Source organism: Ursus maritimus, unplaced genomic scaffold, assembly GCF_017311325.1.
Source record: "Ursus maritimus isolate PB19 unplaced genomic scaffold, ASM1731132v1 scaffold_7, whole genome shotgun sequence".
NCBI classification, from domain to species: domain Eukaryota; kingdom Metazoa; phylum Chordata; class Mammalia; order Carnivora; family Ursidae; genus Ursus; species Ursus maritimus.
The window spans coordinates 76387596-76400635 of record NW_024426885.1 but is presented as its reverse complement, the minus strand read 5'-3'; positions in this window follow the sequence as shown (position 1 = coordinate 76400635).

Genomic DNA, 13040 nt, shown 5'->3' with positions numbered 1-13040 from the left:
TGTTGAGAGATTTTCCTGTTATTCTTCAGTGGATTCTGATTTGTTTCATTGTGGTTGGGTTACATACTGTGTACAATTTCAATTCTTTAAAAAATGTTAAGGTTTATTTTATGACCCAGGATACAGTCTATCTTGGGATACGTTCTGTGGGTGCTTGAAAGTATGTGCACTGGCTGTTCTAGGGTACAGTGTTCTATAAGTGTTGATAAAATCCTGTGAGTTGGTGATTGTGTTGAGATCTACTGTATTCTTGCTCATTTCTGCCTAGTTGTTCTATCAGTTGTTTGGAGAACGCTACCGAAGTCTCCAGCTATAATTGTGGATTTTTGTTTCTGCTTCCAGTTCTATCAGGTTTTGCTTCACAGGTATTACAGCTCTGATGTTTGATATAGATGCATTTAGGATTTTATGTGTTCTGTGTATTCTTGGTGGATAGACCCTTGTATCATTATGTAATGTTTCTTTTTTTCTGGTAATTTTCTTTACTCTGAAGTCTATCTGATATTAATCTCTCTATTCCTGCTTTTTAGAAGTTAATGTTTGTGTGATATAAAAACAATTTTCTATTGTTTTTCTTTCAACTTTCCTAAGGCATTCATTACATTTGCTGTCAGTTTCTTATGAACAGCACCTAGTTAGGTTATGTTTTTAATCCACTTTACCAAACTCTCTCTTAATTGGTGTATTTAGGCCATTTACATTTAATGTTAGGTTTTAAATCTGGCATTTTCTGTTTTGTTTTCTGTTCTGGTTTTCATTTCTCTGTTTTGTTTTTCATGACTTCTTATGGAAAAATTGAACTGAACATTTTTTAGAATTCCGTTTTGACTTATCTGTAGTGTTTCAGGTATTACATTGTATATACATATCTTCTCATGGTCTTTTGGTATCAACTTTTTGCCAATTTAAGTGAAATGTGGAAACCTCACCTTCCTTTACCTTCTCCTACTTAAAGTCATTTAAAATATTTCTTCTTTACTCATTGAAAACCACATCAAATATCATTATAATTTTGCTTCAACTATCAAACATTAATTTAGAAACTCAAGATGAGAAGGAGACACATTTTTTAATTTTCTGGTCTTCTCTTTTCCCGTTTATTATCCTAAGATTCTGTTGATGTTGTTAGTCATTTTTCTTTTGTTTAGAGAACTGTTAGACATTCCTTTAGGGTAAGTCTGCTAGTGATAAATTCTTTTATCTTTGCTTCATATGAAACTGTCTTGATCTCCCCTTCATTTTTAAAGGATATTTTTACTGGATATAGATTTCAGGGTCAACTGTTGTTTTTATCAGCACTTAAAAAATACTGTGACCCTTCCTTCTGGCCTTCATGATTTCAGATGAGAAATGTAATATGTACAAAAGTAAAGTGTCATTTCTCTTCCACTGCTTTCAGGATTTCTGTGTTGTCTTATGTATTCAGAAGTTTGACTATGATGGCCTTAGTGTGGATTTCTTTGATTTATCTTGTTTGGAATTCACTGAGATTCTTTAAGTTGTTGGTTTATGGCTTTTGCTGAATTTAAGAAATTGCCAGCCATTATTTCTTTGAATATCTTTTCAGTTCCTTTCTTTTACTTAACTTCTTCCTAGACTCTGATGACATAAACATGAGATCTTTTGTTCTACTCCCACAGGTCCTGAGGTTCTATTCTTTCGGGGGTATTTGTTTTGTCTTTGTTTTTGGACTGGGTACTTTCTATTGTTTTGTCTTTAAGTTCCCCGATTCTTTCCTCTACCCTTCGTATTCTGTTTGGAGGTCACCCCTTAAAGGTTTTTTAAAAAATCTCGATTATTGCATTTTTGCAATTTAAAATTTTTCATTTAGTTCTTTTTATATCTTTCTTTGTTGGGGTGAAAATTTGCAAAATTTTTCTTTTTTTTAAATTAGTTTCAAACATGTTTGTATTGCTCAATGAAACAATGTATTTTACTTTACATTTTACTTTAGCTGTTCTGAAATCTTCCTAAAATAATACTAACATCTGTACCATTTTGAGGTTGCATCAGTTCACTGTCTTTTCTCATTCATGTTAGAATTTTCCTGATTCCTGGTGTGGAGTGATATTTGATTACAAATTGGACACTTGGGGCATAATGTTATGAGACCCAAAGTTTATTTCCATGTTCTGTTTTAGCAGGCCTTCTCTGAAATCACTCTGGTAGAAACCATCTTTAATTGCCAGGTGGGGTAGAAGTACAAATTCCCTACTCAGCCTCTTATTTATATCTGCAGTGCCATCTCCTTGTTACTGCTGGGTGGAGATAGAACTTCTGGCTTCTCAGGAGGGCTCTGCTGTTACCAGCTGGCAAGGAGACTTAGGGGTGTCTCATTGCTACTACCCATGTGTCTTCCACTGACACCATGGGGTGCAGGTGGCTTTGTTACTGCCAGAAGTGGTGAAAGTTGGAGTCTTTATTTGACCTCCTCTGGCACCACTCTCGCATGAGAGTGGGGAGACCCTTTGTTATTGTAAGAGGGGAGTGAGAAGTCCAGGTTCCCTGTATAGCCTCCACTGACACCTTCTTCCATGTGTGGGCTTATGACTACCCCAGGGGGATGAAAATCCTGGCTTTCTGTTGGATCTTTGTGATATCACCCCAGCAGGGAGTCTGGAGCATTTTACTGTAGCCTGAGAGGTTGAAGAAAGTGATTCCTGCTTAGCCTTGGCTATTGGGTGGAACCTCTGTTTTTTTTCTGTGCTTTTTGGCTGAAGTAGAGTGCTTATTTGTCTTAAAGTTTTCTGTCTTGCTAGGCTGCCCGGCTGTTGGTCCTTTATCTCAGAGCATCCAGATTTTCTTGGAGCTTCTTTGTCTGTACCTATTTGCATTTCCAGGGTGTTATCTTCTCCAGCACCCTGTCCTGAATACATGAAACAAAAAGAAAACCTAGGAAACTCAGTGCTGTGTTGTTCTTAGGGTCCTGATGTTTCTAGCTGATTGGCCTTTTTCTCTCCACCTTTTAGAATCTTTTTATGTTTGTTTTATATATAATGTCCAGGATTGTTAGATGAACTTGCCAGGAGGAATAGAGAAAAGTACATCTATTCCATCTTTCTTGATGCAGAAGTCTCTTAAAATTCATTTTTCAGGGCTCCTGGGTGGCTTAGTTGGTTATGTGTCTGTCTTCAGCTCAGGTCATGATCTCAGGGTCCTGGGATCTGAGTCCCTGCTCATTGGGGAGTCTGCTTCTCCCTCTTCCTCTGCGTCTGCCCCCCACCCCTGGCTTGTGCTCAGGTGCTCTGTCTCTCTCTCTCAAATAAATAAAAAAATCCTCAGAAAAAATCATTTTTCAGTGGTTCAACCTTGATTCTGAAAAAAGTACCATGATTTTTAGGTGTCAGATTATAATAAGGGATACGATTGTTATAGAGAATTTTGAGAATTTCCATTCAAGTGTCTCACATACTATACCAAAAGTATATTTTAAAAGAGATACAAAATAACTAGAGTAGAAATTGCTAATTTTTCAGATATTACAAATGGTTTTCTGGGGTAGATCTGTACATCATGGAAGAAGAACATTAAGTGAGTTTAATTCTCAGGGAGACAAGAAAATCCCAGAATAAATGGCATTATTTAAATAATGAATTAAGGTCAGCTTGTACATTTAATGAGTATTATTGATGAAGGTATATAATGATGATGGTAAATGCCAACCAAAAAATTTCCCTTTCGATTAATAAGTCTTACAGGACGCTGAAGTCAAGATAAATGATAAGAGAAGCTTTGTCTTTTTATTCATTTATAACATTTAAAGGTTATATTTTATGGTACTGTGATAATGAAGGTTTATATTGTTAGGATGTTTTCAGTTTTACTTTAACAATCAGTTTACTAGAATAATATTGTGGAATATCAGATCAGACTGTAGTTGATGATGTCATTGTTGTTTTAAAAAATTCCAAAAATCCTTTATTTTCTTGTTTTTCAAATCCATATTGGTAATCCAAGATTACCTTTTCTGGCGTGTAGGTAAAGATAAGTAGCATTTGGTGTATACAGTACTGACAATGATTGATTTTTGTTTTCCATTCCAAACGTTGGTTTCTTAATGCAGTTTGTTTTTGATATATTTTTTAAACAATGAAAAAATATCTAAGACATGGATGTTAAACCATCAATTAATTTTCGCTAATTTTCATTCATTTTAACACAAGAATAAATAACAGGTTTTAAATTAGCCTATTTAATGACAGCTGACATGAAGAACTTAGTTTTGGCACATTAGACAGTAAATGAGGTGTGTTCAGAGCATTCAGACCCTAGAGTTTCCCAGTTCAGGCTCTAGAGTCAGAATGGCCCTATTTTGAGTCCAACTCTATTACATACTAGTTTGTGTGAACTCAGGAAGTCATTCAAACCCTCTAGCCTTAGCTTTCTCTTTAGCAAGTTGGGCTAATAATGTGTGATTGGTAAAACTGGATGTCACTGTCTCAAATATTTCTTGAAGAATATATGGAGAGTGAGTTCTGGGGCACAAGGGTGTCAGATGACAGGTGGTCTTAGGGTCCAGATGTGTTGTATTCCTTCCCTTGTTTGGTCATCTGGTCTTTCTCCAGATTTTACAAATAGAGTAAATTCAGATTCCCCTTTCTCTCTCAGCAAGTCATGTTTATGATTTGTTTTTAGTCAAGAAACAGTCTGCTTTGTGTTGATCAATTATGTTAGTGAAAATCTCCCTCTAGTCAGCGTTTTAAAGCCTAGGATTGACAACTGGTCAATTTACAAGGATGGGAGAAATAAGCAAACATCTGGGAAGCATGAAAAAAGCAAAACCACGTTTTCCCTGAAAAGGTGAACCCCCCCCCCCAAAAAAGTACTATCATAGCAGAAAAAAAAAATAGGCAATTTGAGGAGCATGTTTTGAGGACACACTGTTAACATATCAATAGATTGAGTGTGTGTGGGAAAGAGAGGTGCATGTCCTCCTTTCCAAGTTCAGTCATATGGAGGGATAATTTGGTAAGTTATTTCATCCCCTTTTCCTTTCTTGTTGCTCTTTCTTTTATCTCTTTCTCAGAATCCCTTTATATTAGTCTTGAGGTCCAAGTTCTTTTCCTTGGGTTGGGTAGTATCTTCAACAGGGCTTTCGCACAATAAATTGGAATTAAAAAGCTATATTTCCAAATTTCCAAATTTCCACAGCTACCTTTGATAAAATAATTTTTCATGTCGTATTTGATGAAAATATATCCTAAGTGTAATTTCCTTGCTATCTATATGGACCTGGAACATTTTTGCTTCAGCAAAGTTTGTCCTCTCTTCATGATACGACCTGAATACCAACCTACCCCAAATCACCTGTTCCAGCGAGTCTGCCTAGAGCCTCGAATCACAGGATGTACCATTCCTTTCAACTGGTGTCTGGAGAACTCTTAACAGAGAACTTTATCTCAAAAGAAAAACCTGCATAAAGTACTTTTATTGCCATGATATAATGCTTAAAAATTGCATACGGTGAAGAACGGTGGAGATAAAAGGCAATTTTTCCTCCATAATGACTACATAGGAGGAAAAAGACAGGAGAAGAGAATGGGCCATGTAAGAGATCTGTGTTAAGAATCTGGAGGTAAAACACGAGATAAATCTACAATCATTAGCAGCAATTTTGAGAATACTAAGGATAGTGTGTGGCCGATAATCATTTAGGACAATTTGCCTCCGTATTTTGGTTCAAACGTATGTATACCAGGTCTCCAGGATAGGTAGATCTTTAGCCAGTTCTGAAAGAATACACTAAATATCAGGGGCTTGGAACTTAGGAATTTGAATTTTAAATAAATACCCAGATGATTATAATATGCAACAAAGTTTTTAAATAACTTGCCTAAGCTGCCTAAAAATGTTCCAGGGTGATTATGACCAAGTTTGACTCCAGAACTTTTCAAATTCAGCTTCTTCAAATTTGTTTTTTATTCTAAGATTTATACCAATTGTGTTTGGAACCGTGTGAAAGAGAAATAATAATTGAGGGAAAGCAGGGTGGTATTGTGTTTTAAATTATTGTGTATCCTCAATTATGGCCAATTTTACCATTCTGTGTTTTTTTATTTCTTTTCATGGACAATCAGGACTAAAAAGTACAATAAAGGGGTGCTTCAGTGGCTCAGTTGGTTAAGCATCTGCCTTTGGCTCAGGTCATGATCCCAGGGTTCTGGGATCCAGCCCCTCAGTGGGCTCCACACTCAGCAGGGAGTCTGCTTGAGGATTCTCTTTCTCTCCCTCTCTCTCACCCTTTGCCCCTCCCCCTGCTTGTGCTCTCTCTCTCTCTCTCTCTCAAATAAATAAATGAAATCTTTAAAAAAATTTTTAAAAAGTGCTATAAAGATCATCTTCATTTCTTAAGGAAAAAGAATCATGCATATGTACAACTAATTTACTGTAAGGATGGTCATCACAAATTATTTATAAAGCGAAAAGTTCATAACCTAAATGTCCTGGCTGTGGAGGAATAGTTAAATATGCGAAGGCACGGGGATGGGATAATATTCAGCCAATGTAAGCCATGTTTTAAAATGACACTTATGACATGAAAAATGCTCACAATACATTGATAAGCTGAAACAAAACAAAAGTTGACGGCCTAATGTTATCTCTCATGTGCAGGCAGAGATGGGATGGCCTTTTGTGGAGCTTAATCAGAGTTGGCAGTTTTCCCCCAAATAGAAGCAACTTATATCTACTTTTCTGGTTTTTAAGCACGTTGAAACGAGAATGCCAGCACTCGCACCTGTTTCATCAAACATCTGATTCTGACTCCTGTAAAGGAGAGGAGCTGAGAGAAAGGGCATGAACTGTAAAAACTATTTGAATGTTATGCAGACAGTTCTCTCCATTCGGTGGTCTATATGCTATTACTGGTTGAAGTCCGATCCACCATAAGGATATGGATATACAATTGAACTATATTTTGCTTTTTTAAAAAGATTTTATTTATTTATTTATTTGACAGGGAGAGAGAGCAAGAGAGGGAACACAAGAAGGGGGAGTGGGAGAGGGAGAAGCAGATTTCCCGCCAAACAGGGAGCCCAAAGCAGGACTTGATCCCAGGACTCAGGGATTATGACCTGAGCCGAAGACAGACGCTTAACGACTGAGCCACCCAGGCACCCCTATATTTTGCTTTTAATGAGGTTTTCTTTGATGGTATGTTCTTGGTTTTTAATTGATGTGACTTTAAGAAATATTAATGAGTTTATTTTGAATTTTATTTAAAGATACTCTTGATAATAAGCCTCCCCGAGATATTCTGTATTATACTTCTGTTCCTGTATATTTCTTCAGTGTGTTTTCTTATCCTTTGAGACCTAACTAAAATACCTTATTTGTTAAGAAAGTCCCTATTTCCCACAGTGACGATTAGTCTTGCCTTCTTTTGTGCCTTTTGATTATTTTTTTATTATAACAATTATCATATATTGTTTTGGTTGTCCATAGTTTCACAAATTTCACCTCAAAAGTTAGTGATTACAAAAATAATTTATTAGCATTTTTCATGTTTCCATAGATTGGGGTCAGTTGGACAGTTCTTGCTTGGAGTCTCTCATGTGGTTGCTGTCAGATGGCAGCTGGGGTTTGAGTCATCTGGGGGCTTGACTAAGCTTAATAAATAACACGGCTTTTTCACTCACACACATCTGATGCCCAGGCTGAGATGACAGGAACAGATGAGGGTGGCTGGGCACTTCTGAGTCTCCTTGTATTTGCTCCATGAAGCTCATGTGGGCTTCCTCATAGCAGGACAGTCTCAGGATAACTGCATTTCTTACATGGGGCCTCAGTTCCTCCAGAGCTGAAGCTGCCAGATTCCTTATGACCTAGCTCTGGGAGTCCTAGAATTGACTTCTGCCATATTCTGTAGTCAGGGAAGTCACTGGGGCCAGCCCACATTCAAAGAAAGGGGAATCGGACTCCATCTCCATGTGAGGAGCAGTAGGCATGTACACAAAGGCAGGCACTGATGGCGGTCATCTTTGGAAACTACCTACCATGCATAGAACAGAACAGAATTTCGGTGCTGAGAAGTATTTGAAAGATCATCTGATTCAACTTCTCATTTTGATGAAGACAAAAAAAAAAAATCTAGAAAGACTTGCCCCAAATTAAACATATATATATTTGCCTCTCTTCCCTTCATGAACTCAATGCCCTAAACTGTGGTAGGATTGGTCACAGCATGTGCAATGGTTTGTTCGCAGCCTAGCAAAGGACTGTGCCTAAATTACACATAGAGCACTTTCTAAAGTGCATAGGGTATGTTATAGAACATAAGTTTAGCTGCCCTGTATTTCACTTTGAGGAGCAACGGGAAAAAAAAGTCCAAGCTTTCTGTTTTGGCTGCATCTTGCCCTGGACCGTGTGCATTTTGACCTGATTTAGATGTTGTTCTATGTTGTGAAATCAACCCAGGTAGGGTTTTTTAGAAATAGTTCTCATAGCTACACTTCTTCGAATAAACCTTGGTTATAGATTTGACTTTGGAACCATGAAAATGACCTACAGACAAAGCAAAATTAAATCAAAATGAAAATGAAAAGCATTCCGAAGCATGGATAGCAAAAGAAAATAAATAAACTTCATTTTGCATTGAGTTGGTGACTTAACCAAAATGGAGTTATTTCAGATTATTTTAAAGCACAGTATTTTTACTCGGATGTATCGTAAGAACAAAATAACTCCAAAGCAAACCAAAAATTAAAGCTGTTTTCAGTAATTATATCATTGGTAAAATTTTGTATTGTTATCCTATTTTGCATGTGTAGTGGGATAAAACTATAATTATGTTAATATCATTAAGAATCAAGATTTTCATAATAAAAAAATTTGAGATTAACCAAAATTCTGTATTAATAAATTTTTGAATTTGGGATTATTAGTATAAACTCGGGCTTTATACTCTTTTTTTTTTTTTAAAGATTTTATTTATTTATGTGACAGAGAGACAGCCAGTGAGAGAGGGAACACAGCAGGGGGAGTGGAAGAGGAAGAAGCAGGCTCACAGCGGAGGAGCCTGATGTGGGACTCGATCCCGGCACGCCGGGATCACGCCCTGAGCCGAAGGCAGACGCTTTAACGACTGCGCTACCCAGGCGCCCCCGGGCTTTATACTCTTATAAATATGTATTTCTTAGCTCTGTCCAGTAAAATAACCAACAAATAATAACCGATGATTCTTCAGTTGCAGTAAGCACAATTAATGCACAGATTCTGATCTGTAAAAGCCATCTCCTCCTAAATCAAGCTGAGGGTCCTTAGAAAAACAGTTGATTTCAGAACCCAGGACAGGAGATGTATAAGATAAGCCTGGAATATTTTGTGATGACAGAAAGCAAGAAAAGCTATTAAAGAGTATTGAGGTCGTGGTCATGTCAGAAGGAATCAGGAGCCAGCAAGAAGTGTATCCAAATAGCAAAAGTTGGGACAAATTGAGAATCAGTAAGAATAACGACTGAATGACCAACAAGAATAAGATTTGGTGAATTAAAACCAAATATCATTTTTGGGGCATCTGGTTGGCACAGCGGTTAAGCGTCTGCCTTCGGCTCAGGGCATGGTCCCGGGGTTACGGGATCGAGCCCCACATCAGGCTCCTCCGCTATGAGCCTGCTTCTTCCTCTCCCACTCCCCCTGCTTGTGTTCCCTCTCTCGCTGGCTGTCTCTGTCTCTGTCGAATAAATAAATAAAATCTTTAAAAAAAAATAAAACCAAATATCATTTTTAAAATCACATGAATCCACAAGTATACTTTTAAAAAGCCTCTTGGACACCTTTGCTACCGGAGTGGGGAATGATTTAGCATTCTGAAAACTGAGCTTATATTTTCTGCATAAATTTTATATAGAATGCAATAAAATAGAAGATGAGAAAATTTGTTTTCTTTTTTAAAAATTATCTCCGTTAATAAAAGAAGGGATGTTAAAGTTAGCATATCATTTGGGAAACTGCAAAATAAATTATTCGGCAAAAACAACAATGATCGATGCCTGATAGTGACATCAAAAGTGTTGCAGTCAGACATTACGCTCCATCTGGTTAAAGTACACAGAACACCAAGGAAGTAGTTTTGTCAAGAAATGAACCTGCAGTCAGGTCAGCCCTGCAGACTTAGCAACAGTTAACAAGAAATGCAGGAGACAGGAACATGATAAATGGCATCATGGAGTAACGATCTACAAAATCCAGACTGTTAGAAACTTGACAGGAGTGCTTAAACTTGAACATACATATAAATTGCCCAAAGATCTTGTTAAAATGCAAATTCTGACAGCACTGTGAGGTGGGATCGAGATTCTTTACTTATAATAAACTCTCAAGAGTTGTCAGTGCTGCTGGTCCATGGACTGTACCAAGAGTAGTAGCAAGGTTCAAGGTAAACTTACTTTCTTAAGGGTGACAAGAAGAAAAAAGAGAAATGACCTATAAATTAAAAAGATTCCAGAGACATAATAATCAAATGCAGTGTCTACACCTTTGTCTAGGTCCATTGAGCCAAACAATGTGAAAAATTATGAGAAAATGATAACCTGATACTTGATAATATTTTTTAAGTTGTGGTAACAGTACTGTGGTTATGTTTTTTTTTTTAAGTTCTTATCCTTCTGAGATACACACATAATATATGGCAGGATTGATGTGATAATTGAAACTGGGTTCAGAATCAATCAGTGTGTGTTTTTCTTGGGGGGACATAGTGGAGAAGGGCTGGGAATTATCAGTTCATCATTTTGTTTTCTCTACTTTTTTATTTTTGAATTTTTCCATAAGAAAATTTCTAAACTGGCTCTGAAAAAATGTTAAGCATATTTTGGAAATATTCTTATTGGTTTTTTTTTTTTTTTAGTGTTTCCCTAAATTCTTCACCATTTTTTTACATACATGTGAGTAGATCACTTTTCTTGGCAAGTCTGTAGCTTTCATTACCTTTTCAAGGATGATTGAATGAACGGGAATATTACTAATGGTATCTAAATTCAGGAAATGATCTCCTTTGAAAACCAACAAATTGAAGAAAGCCATTAAGATAATCATTGTATTAAAATATATTTCTTGCTCTTCAGTGAACATTTTGAAACATTTCCTAGCGGATAATGTAGTGTATTTTAGTAGAAGAGCACCCTCTGCTGTCTTGACAAGAAATGTCACCACATCGAAGAGACATTACTGTGTCCTTGATTTTTCCAATTACCAGTTATGGCAATTGGAACATAATCATAATAATAATAATAATAATAGCAACAACAATAACTAGACAGACCAAGGTAACAATTGAAAAAACACAAATTAGCAATCAGGAATAAAAAGGGGATACTATTATTGATTCTAATAGATCTCAAAAGCGTAAGGGATGACTATGAACTTTATGTCAATAAGTTTGCCAAGTTAAATTCCTTGACAAATAAAAGTTAACAACAATGATACAAAATCAAATAGAAAATTCTGAACAGCCCTGTATCTACCAAAGAAAGTTAATTTCTTATTAAAACTTGCCACAAACACAACTCCGGTTTCAGTTGGTTTCACCCATGAATTCTATTAAACAGGAGGGAAGAAATAAAATGAGTCTTACACAAACTCTTCCAGAAAAGAAGAATAAGGAATACTTCCCAATTTGTTGATAAAGCCAGGATAACCCTAACGTCAAAATCTGAAACTATTACAAGAAAGTATTGTAAAAATTCTTAACAAAATATACTGTTTCCAACAACCTGTGACAAACATACCACAATCAAGTCATGTTTATCCCAGAAATGAAGAATAATAAAAAATAATAAATAATCCACTGTATTAACAAGTGGACACTTAAAAATCAATCACTGAAATCTGCTATATTAACAAAATAGAGAAGAAAAACTATATACTCAATAGATTTTTAAAAAGTCATTTAAAATTTCCTTATTCTTTCATGATAAAAACTCTAGCAAACTTAGAATAAAGGGAGCCATCTTGCATGGAAATCAGTAAAAATATTATAGATGACATCAGCCTTAATGGTGAAGCATGGACAGTTTTACTACTCACATTGAGAAAAAGTCAAGCGTATCCTTTCTTATTACTTCTATGCAACATTTTTCTAGTCATTGTAGTATATCAAGGAAAAGAAAAAAATCAAGAATATTGGAAAGAAGTAAACCTTTCCCTATATCAGAGAAGACATTTTTTTACATAAAAAATACATGTTTAGAGTATAATGCTAAGCAAAACGAGTCCGTCAGAGGAAGACAAATATCGTAAGATCTCACTCATGTAGAATTTAAGAAACAAAACAAGCGAACAGAGGGAAAAATAAGAGAGAGAGACAAATGTAGAAACAGACTCTTAACTCTAGAGAACACACTGATGGTCACCAGAGGGGAGGTGGGTGGGGGGGATGAGTGAAATAGACGATGGGGATGAAGGAGGGCACTTGTGATGAGCACGGGGTAATGGATGGAAGTGTTGAATCACTATATTGTACACCTGACACTAATATTGTGCTCTATGTTAACTAATTGGAATTTAAATAAAAACTTTAAAAAATACTGACATAGTTAAAAATTCGCTAGAAGTCAATAGGATGAATCTTAAATCGCTCACCTTAATGTGAACTAAGAGCTAATACATGTAGTATTTCCCTGTAATGGGCCCTATTCTAATTGTTTTATGTATACTCATCCCAGCAAATCTATGAAGTAGACACTTATGTTTTCTATTTTGTAGATGAGGAAACAGAGGCACAGCACAGGGCCTTCCCCTTTCCCTGCCTCGAGGGCCAGTGGCTGGTCCAACAGAAGGATAGGTAGGAGGCTTGGTGGTTCCCCCTGCAGTGTGGAGGGAACAGGTGACTGGCACCAGCTTTCCCCAGACTGTGAGCCAATTCTTTTGAATCAAACACTCCTCTCCTTGGGGGAGGATTGCAAACCATCCCCTGGATACAGACTCTCAGGGCATAACCTCTGAGGGTTCTAGGTCCTGTCCTGCTGTGGTTCAGCCCCCAGCCTTCTAACCCTTAATATTCCTGGTCAGCAGCATCCTACCTTGTTGGCCAGCACTGTTCT